Source organism: Heterodontus francisci, chromosome 14, assembly GCF_036365525.1.
Source record: "Heterodontus francisci isolate sHetFra1 chromosome 14, sHetFra1.hap1, whole genome shotgun sequence".
Classification (NCBI taxonomy): Eukaryota; Metazoa; Chordata; class Chondrichthyes; order Heterodontiformes; family Heterodontidae; genus Heterodontus; species Heterodontus francisci.
In genome coordinates this window covers 91,515,757-91,523,393 of record NC_090384.1, presented here as the reverse complement: position 1 = coordinate 91,523,393, position 7,637 = coordinate 91,515,757, and positions in this window count along the sequence as shown.

Sequence of the window (7,637 nt, the reverse complement as noted above, 5' to 3'; positions counted from 1 at the left end):
CTGATCAATTTGAGTCATACAGAAACACAGCACTGAAACAGGCCCTTTGGCCCAATGAGTCTGTGCTGACCATCAACCACCCATTTATACTAATCCTACATGAAACCCATTTCCCTCTCACATTCCCACCTTCCCTCAATTCTCCTACCACCTACCTACACTAGGGGCAATTTACAATGGCCAATTTACCGATCAACCCACAAGTCTTTGGAATGTGGGAGGAAACCAGAGCACCCGGAGGAAACCCACGCGGTTCACAGGGAGAACTTGCAAACTCCGCACAGGCAGTACCCAGAACTGAACCTGGGTCGCTGGAGCTGTGAGGCTGTGGTGCCACCCTTGGCTAGAGCTAAGGACAAAAAAGGTGCAGTTACATTGCTTGATGTTGTCTATAGGCCACCAGCTAGCAGGACGGACATGGAGGAACAAATTTGCAAGGAAATTAGAGAGATGCAAAAATTATAGGGGAGTTATAATGGGGGACTTTAATGATCCAAACATAGACTGGGATAGTAGTAGTGTAAAGGGCAGTGAGGGGCAAGAGTTCCTAGCGTGTGTTCAGAAAAATTTTCTACAGCACTATGTTTCCAGTCCAATGAGAAAGGAGGCACTGCTAGACCTGGTTCTTGGGAATGAGGTGGGCCAAGTGGATCAAGTATCAGTAGGAGAGCATTTAGGGGATAGTGATCATTGTATCATCAGGTTTAGGCTGACTATGGAAAAGGACAAAGAACAATTCAGAGTAAGAATAATTAAGTTAGGGAAAGCCAACTTCAATTGAGTAAGAATGGAGCTGGGGCAAATAAATTGCAGTCAAAAGTTGGCAGGAAAAACAGTAGCTGAACAATGGGTTACCTTCAAAGAAGAGATAGATCGGGCACAGTCAAGGTATGTTCCCTCGAAAGGGAAAGGTAGGGCAAACAAATCCAGAGCTCCATGGATGATAAAAGAGATAGAAATTAAGATGAAGAAAATGAAAAATATGACAGATGCTAGTTGGAAAACACAATTGAGAACCAGGCTAAATATAGAAGGTCCAGAGGGGATGTGAGAAAGAAAATAAGAGAAGCAAAGAGAGAGCATGAAGAGAGACTGGCAGCTAGTATTAAAGAGAATCCCAAAGTTTTCGATAGACATATAAATAGTAAGAAGGTGGTAAAAGGAGCAGTGGGGCCAATTAGGGACCATAAAAGGGATTTACACATGGAGGCAGAGGGCATAGCTGAGGTATTAAATTAATATTTTGCATCTGTCTTTACCAAGAAAGAAGATGCAACCCAGGCAATGGTGAAAGAGGAGGTAATTCAGGCAGTAGAGGGGCTTAAAATTGATAAAGAGAGCGTATTTGATAGGCTGTCTGTAATTAAAGTGGATGAAAACCAGGACCAGATGAGGTACATCCAAGGATACTCAACGAAGTGAGGATGGAAATCGCAGAGGCACTGGCCATACTTTTTCCCTTAGACTCGGGGGTGGTGCCAGAGGACTGGAGAGAATTGCAAACATTACACGCTTGTTTAAAAAAGGGTGTAAAGATAAGCCCAGCAACTACAGGCCAGTCAGTTTAACTTCGGTGGTGGGGGAAACTTCTAGAAAAAGTAATTTGGGACAAAATTAATAGTTACATGGACAAATGTGGGTTCATTAAGGAAAGCCAGCTTGGATTCTTAAGGGAAAATTATGTTTAACTAACAGGACTTTTTTGAGGAGGTAACAGAGAGGGTTGATGAGGGCAATGCAGTTGATGTGGTGTACATGGACTTTCAAAAGGCATTTGATACAGTGGCACACCACAGACTAGTGAGCCAGGTTATAGTTCATGGAATAAAAGGGACAGTAGCAACATGGAGACGGAATTGACTGACTGACAGGAAACAAACAGTAGTGGTTAATGGATGTTTTTCAGGCTGGGAGAAGGTTTGTAGTGGAGTTCCCCAGGGGTCAGTGTTAGGACCCTTGCTTTTCCTGATATATATTAATGACCTAGACCTTGGTATACAGGGCACAATTTCAAAGTTTGCAGATAATAGAAGCTTGGAAGCATTGTGAACTTTGAGGATAGTGTAGAACTTCAAAAGGACATGGACAACTTGATGGAATGGGCAGACGGGTGACAGATGACGTTTAATGTAGAGAAATGTGAAGTGATTCATTTTGGTAGGAAGAACGTGGAAAGACATTATAAAATAAAGAGTACAATTCTAAAGGGGTGCAGGAGCAGAGGGACCTGAGTGTGCATGTGCATAAGTCATTGAAGGTGGCATGACAGGTTGAGAGAGTGGTTAATAAAGCATACAGTATCCTGGGCTTTATTAATAGGGGCACAGAGTACAAGAGCAGGGAAGTTATGTTGAACTTGTAGAAGACTCTACTTCAGCCTCAGCTGGAGTATTGCATCCAGTTCTGGGCACCGCACTTTAGGAAGTACATGAGGGCATTAGAGAGAATACAAATAAGATTCAGGATAATGGTTCCAGGGATGAGGAATTTCATATATGAAGATAGATTGGAGAATTTAGGATTGCTTTCCTTGGAGAAGAGAAGGCTGAGAGGTGATTTGATAGAGGTATTCAAAATCATGAGGGGTCTGGACAGAGTAGATAGAGAGAAACTGTTCCCACTTGTGAAAGGATCGAGAATGAGAGGACACACATTTAAAGTATTTGGTAAGAGAAGCAAAAGTGACATGAGGAAAAACTTTTTCACAAGTGAGTGGTTAAGGTCTGGAATGCACAGCCTGAGATGGTGGTGGAGGCGGGTGCAATTGAAGCATTCAAAAGGGAATTAGACTATTATGTGTGGAGGGTTACGGGGAGAAGGCGGGGGAATGGAACAGAGCGAATTGCTCTCACAGAAAGCCGGTGCGGACATGATGGGCTGAAGGGCCTCCTTCTGCACTGTAACAATTCTGTGATTCGATTATATTGGCTTTGGAGGAGGTCCAGCGTCAATCTACCGGAATGATACCTGGGCTCCAAGGGTTAAGTTACGAGGAGAGATTACACAAAGTAAGACTGTAGCTTTAGAAGGTTAAGGGGTAATGGAAGTTTTCAAGACATTGAGGGGAACAGTTAAGGTAGACAGAGAGAAATTATTTCTGCTGACTGGGGAGTCTAGGACAAGGGAGCATAGTACAAAAATTAGAGCCAGATATTTCAGCAGTTAAATTAGCAAACCTTTCTACACACGAAAGATGGTTGCAGTTTAGAGCTCCTTTTCACAAATGGCAATTGATGCTAGATCAGTTGCTTATTTTGGGCTGGATTTTATGCTAAAGGTGGAGTTCCAGGCACCGGGCCGAAAAGGCGGGGGGGGGGGGGGGGGGTGACCCCCCCACCCCCCCAAGCGATCATCCAGTCTTTTTGACTCAAAGCGTTAGGAGGCAGGATCCGCATCCCTTTAAAAACCTTAAAAGGGAAGGTGATCCCACCTCCAAGAGCTGCCAGCCAATCAGAGGACAAGCAGCTCAGCAGTATCGGCAGCGCCACTGGAAGCGGTGGCCATTGATGGTACTGCAGAGGCCTCGGACCCAGGCCCAGCAGTGGAAACCCGAAACAGAGGTCGGTGAGGCTGGGTTGCCAGGACCAGTCCGGAAGGCCCCAGCCCCGGATGGGTGCGGAATGGTTGTGCGGTTGAGGAGGACGGGGTCCCGGAGATAAAGTTGTTCCCAGTGGGGGTCTTCCGTGAGCCACAAATTGCCCACAAAGGAGGGAAATCCCCCCCCCCCCACCCCACTCCCACAAGCTCAGAGGGAGGGTGCCTCGTTTTACAAGGCCACCTCCCCGTGCTGCAGAGGCCCCCCTGCTGCTGGCAAGATCCCAATCGCGATGGGAAGAGGCCCTTAATTGGCTATTAATAGGCTACTGAAGGGCCTCAATTGGCTTCTGGGCGGGAAGGCTGTTGTCACCTCTTACCATGCCTCAGCGGGCCTCACAAAATCCTTGCCTTTAAATCTGAGATTGAAAGACTTTAGTTAACCAAAGGTATGAAAGGATATGGGACAAAGCCGGGTATATGGACTTAGGTCACAGGTCAGCTATGGAGGATCAGCGTCAAGGGGTTATATGGCCTAGTCCTGTTTCTATGACATTGGAACCTTGGTAGCAACATATTGACTGCAGTATTTCAAGCACATGCATCAGCATTTCCTACATCAGATTGCTACTGAGGGTAGCAGGACACAAAACGTACTCTGGCTGGGGGACATCAATGTCCATCACCAAGAGTGGTAGTACCACTACTGACTAAGTGTCTAAGTACATATCTGCCACATTGGGACTGCAGCAGTTGGTGAGAACCAAAAAGAGGGAAAAACCTACTTGACCTCGTGCTCACCAATCTACCTGTAACATATGCATCTGTCCATGACAATATTGGTTGAAGTGACCATCGCACAATTCTTGTGGAAACGGAATCCCATCTTCACACTAAGAACCTGTCCTATCTTAACAATCCCATTGATAGACTTTTGTTAACCAAAGATGTTAAGGGTTATGAGGCAAAAGCAGGTATAGGTGCAAAATGGAATAGATTCAGATCAGATCTGCAGTTCAAAACTAGGCATCCATGAGGTGCTGTGATCCATCATCAGCAGCAAGATTGCATTCCACCACAAAGTGTAACCTCATGGCCTGGCATTTCTCTCACTATCAAGCCGAGGGACCAACCCTGGTTTTCATAAGGAGTGTGGGAGAGCATACCAGGAGCAACACCAGGCATACCTAAAAATGAGGTACCAACCTGGTGAAGCTACAAAACAGGACTACATGCATACTAAACACAGGAACAGCATGGTACAGTCAGAGCTGAACGATCCCACACCAACGGATCAGATCAAAGCTTCGCAGTCCTGCCACATTCAGTCCTGAATGGTGGTGGACAATTAAACAACTAACAGGAGAAGGAGGCTCAACAAGCATCCCCATCCTCAATGGTGTCAGAACCCCAGCACATCAGTGAAAAGACAAGGCTGAAAAATTTGCAACCATCTTCAGCCAGAAGTGCCGAGTGGATGATCTGTCTCAGCCTCCTCCTGAAGCCCCCAGCATCACAGATGCCAGTCTTCAGCTAATCCAATTCACTTCATGTGATAAGAAATGGCTGGAAGCAGTGGATAAAGCAAAGGCTATGGACCCTGACAACACCCTGGCTGTAATAAAAGCAAAATACTGCAGATGCTGGAAATCTGAAATAAAAACAAGAAATGCTGGAGATACTCAGCAGGTCTGGTAGCATCTGTGGAGTGAGAAACAGAGTTAATGTTTCAGGTCAGTGACACCTTCTTCAGAACTGACAAATATTAGAAATGTAAAAGGTTTTAAGCAAGTAAAACAGGGGGGGGGGCAAGAGATAACAAAGGAGAAGGTGTTGATAGGACAAGGTCACAGGGAATAACTGACCAGAAGGTCATGGAACAAAGGAAAACAGTATGTTAATGGTGCGCTGAAAGACAAAGTGTTAGTGCAGAGAGGGTGTGAATAGACTGTAAAATGAACAGCCCTGGCTATGAGCACAAACATTAAAAAAAAAAGTGGGTAGGCACAGTAGGAACAAACTAAACACAATAAAATAAAAACAAATAAAAAGAAAAGATAAGTAAAAATAAAAAGGGGGGGGCCCGTCATGCTCTGAAATTATTGAACTCAATGTTCAATCCGGCAGGCTGTAGCATGCCTAATCGGTAAATGAGGTGCTGTTCCCTGAGCTTGCATTGATGTTTGCTGGAACACTGCAGCAATCCCAGGACAGAGATGTGAGCATGAGAGCAGTGGGGCGGTGTTGAAATGGCCAGCAACCGGAAGCTCGGGGTCATGCTTACGGACTGAGCGGAGGTGTTCCACAAAGCAGTCACCCAATCTGCATTTGGTCTCCCCAGTGTATGGACAACCACACTGCGAGCAGTGAATACAGTATACTAAATTGATAGAAGTACAACTAAATCGCTGCTTCACTTGAAAGGAGTGTTTGGGGCCTGGGATAGTGAGGAGAGAGGAGGTAAATGGGCAGGTATTACACCTCTTGCGATTGCAGGGGAAGGTGCCATGGGAAGGGGACGAGGTGTTGGGGGTAATGGAGGAGTGGACGAGGGTGTCACGGAGGGAATTATCCCTTCGGAATGCTGACAGGGGAAGGGAGGAGAAGTTGCATTTGGTCGTGGCATCACGCTGGATGTGGCGGAAGTGGCGGAGGATGATCCTTTGGATGTGGAGGCTGGTGGGGTGGAAAGTGAGGACAGGGGGAACCCTGTTGCGGTCTAGGAGGGAGGGGAAGGGGTGAGGGTAGAGGTGTGGGAAATGGGCCGGACATGGTTGAGGGCCCTGTCAACCACAGTAGAGGGGAATCCTTGGTTGAGGAAAAAGGAAGACATATCAGAAGCACTGTCATGGAAGGTAGCATCATCACAGCAGATGCGTCGGAAACAAAAAAAACTGGGAGAATGGAATGGAGTCCTTACAGGAGGCAGGGTATGAAGAAGTGTAGTCGAGGTAGATATGGGAGTCTGTGTGCTTATGAATATTAGTGGACAGCTTATCCCCAGAAATGGAGACAGAGAAGTCGAGGAAGGGAAGGGAAGTGTCAGAGATGGACCATGTGAAGGCGAGAGAAGGGTGGAAATTAGAAGCAAAGTTGATAAAGTTTTCAAGTTCCGGTTGGGAGCAGGAAACGGCACCAATACAGTCATAAATGTACCGGATAAAGAGTTGGGGGAGGGGGCCTGAGTAGGACTGGAACAAGGAATGTTCAATATATCCCACAAAAAGACAGGCATAACTAGGACCCATGCGGGTACCTATGGCAACACCTTATACTTGAAGGAAGTGAGTGGAGTTGAAGCAGTAGTTGTTCGATGTGAGAACAAGTTCAGCCAGGAGGAGGAGGATGGTGGTGGATGGGGACTGGTTGGGCCTTTGTTCAAGGAAGAAGTGGAGAGCCCCCAAACCGTCCTGGTGGGGGATGGAGGTGTAGAGAGATTGGACATCCATAGTGAAGAGGCGGCGGTTACGGCCAGGAAACTGGAAATTGTCAAAATGACAGAGGGCGTCAGAAGAGTCACGGATGTAAGTGGGCAGAGACTGGACCGGGAAGAAAAGATAGAGTCAAGATAGGAAGAAATTAGTTCAGCGCGGCAGAAACAGGCTGAAACAATGGGTCTGCCGGGACAGTCCTGTTTGTGGATTTTGGGAAGGAGGTAGAAGTGGGCTGTCCAGGGTTGCGGGTCTATGAGGTTGGAAGCTGTAGAGGGAAGATCTCCAGAGGAGATGTGGTCAGTGACAGTCCTGCGACAGTCTCTTGATGTTTGGTGGTGGGGTCATGGTCCGGGGGAAGTAGGAAGAAGTGTCTGAGAGTTGGTGCTGAGCCTCTACAAGGTAGAGGTCAGTACACCAGACAACAACAGCACTACCCTTGTCTGCAGGTTTGATGACAATGTCGGGGTTAGACCTGAGAGAACAGGCTGCGGCAAGTTCAGAGGGGGGCAGGTTAGAGTGAGTGAGGGGGGCAGAGAAATTGGGATAGCCGATGTCTCGCCGACAGTTTTCAATGAAAAGATCAAGAGCGGGTAAGAGGCCAGAGGGAGGAGTCCAGGTAGAGGGAGAATGCTGGAGGCAGGTGAATGGGTCTGCTGGTCAGGGGGAGGA